This window comes from Mustela nigripes, chromosome 1 (assembly GCF_022355385.1).
Source record: "Mustela nigripes isolate SB6536 chromosome 1, MUSNIG.SB6536, whole genome shotgun sequence".
NCBI classification, from domain to species: Eukaryota; Metazoa; Chordata; class Mammalia; order Carnivora; family Mustelidae; genus Mustela; species Mustela nigripes.
The window spans coordinates 203,154,194-203,155,915 of NC_081557.1; positions in this window are offsets into that span (position 1 = coordinate 203,154,194).

A 1,722-nucleotide genomic window follows, 5' to 3' on the forward strand; every position below is an offset into this window, starting at 1 on the left:
CAGGGAGAGCCTGACATAGGACTCTATCCCAGAACCCTGGAATCATGACCTGAGCTGAAGTTAGACACTTAGCCAACTGAGCCACCCAGGTGTCCCTCATTTGGTGGTTTTTAACAGCTTCTATTTTTTCCATAGAGGTTTTTCTTCATTCATTAGATCATATTTTCCTTTATTGAATATCTTCAAACACCTGCCTTAAAGTTTTTCTCTGCCATATCTAAAACTGGGCTTATGGTTGGTTCTTTTCTTTTCTTTTTTTAAGATTTTATTTATTTATTTGACAGAGATCACAGGCACGCAGAGAGAGAAGAAGAAGCAGGCTCCCCACTGAGCAGAGAGCCCAATGCGGGGCTTGATCCCAGGACCCTGGGATCATGACCTAAGCCGAAAGCAGAGGTTTTAACCCACTGAGCCACCTAGGCACCCCAATGGTTGGTTTCTATTAATTGTTCCTTTACCTTGAAAATGGCCACATCTCCTTTTTTCTTTGCATGCTCAGTGACTTTGTTGCTCACTGATGGTTGTGGATCATATGCTATAGTCTCTAGATTCTGTTATCTTCCTTTGACAATGACCATGTATGCTTTCAGATCACTAAACACTCTGTGGCTTCTGCCTTCTTCCCTCCAGATTCCCATTCTGGGAAAGTCAGCCCCTGTGTTGGGAGGATACTCAAGCAGCCTGAGAGAAGGCTCACGTCGGGGAGCACCTGAAGCCTCCTGCCAATGTCCAGCACCACCAGAGTAAAGCTATCCCCATAGCCTATCTGCAGCCCCAGCCAAGGTTTGGATGATGGCAGCTCTGGGCATCATCTTGTCTGCAAGGACAGAACTAGCTGTCTCACTCTTTCCCAATTCCTGACCAAAGCAACTGCATGTGATGGTCCTAGGATCCTGGGATCGAGCCCCTCATCAGGCTCCCTGCTCAGCAGGGAGTCTGCATCTCCCTTTACTGTTTGTTTTGAACCACTTAGTTTTTGGGTAACAGACAAGATGTGTCCAGATAATGTTTTGCTGTAGGATGAAGCTCCAATTCCAAGGGGATGTATCCTAGTGTCTCAGCTTCATGTCAGAGGGATTCATGGGCTTGAGCGAGGTGTCCACTCTAGCTAGCCCAGAGCTCCCACAACAGTTGTCTGGGAAGTCTGGGGGCCTCACCCCAAGTATGTGTAGTCCCATTCTCAGCCAAGGACAGTGGGACATCTTAGACTCCCCTTGACACACTTGCCTGTCCTCCAGTGCCCTCTCTACAGATTCTAACAGCAGCACTGGCCCCTAAGATCAGTCATATGGTGTCCCCTGGCTGGACCACATCTCCCTGTGCCATGGTGAGGGACTTCCACAAGTACAGAGCTGGGTGGGCAAGGAGTACCTTGTGTATTTCCCTTCACTGGAGACTGTAGTCCTGCCTTTCCTGTTTTGTCACACCTGAAAACAGCTGCGTCATCTGTTTTGCCCATGTTAATTGTTGTTGTCAGTGGGAGGGCCCATCTACTACAGGATTCTCTGTTCTAGCCTCAATCCAATTTGCTTTTTTTTTTAAGATTTTATTTATTTATTTGACAGACAGAGATCACAAGGAGGCAGAGAGGCAGGCAGAGAGAGAGGGGGAAGCAGGCTCCCTGCTGAACAGAGCCCGATGCGGGGCTCGATCCCAGGACCCTGAGATCATGACCTGAGCCGAAGGCAGAGGCTTTAGCCCACTGAGCCACCCAGGCGCCCT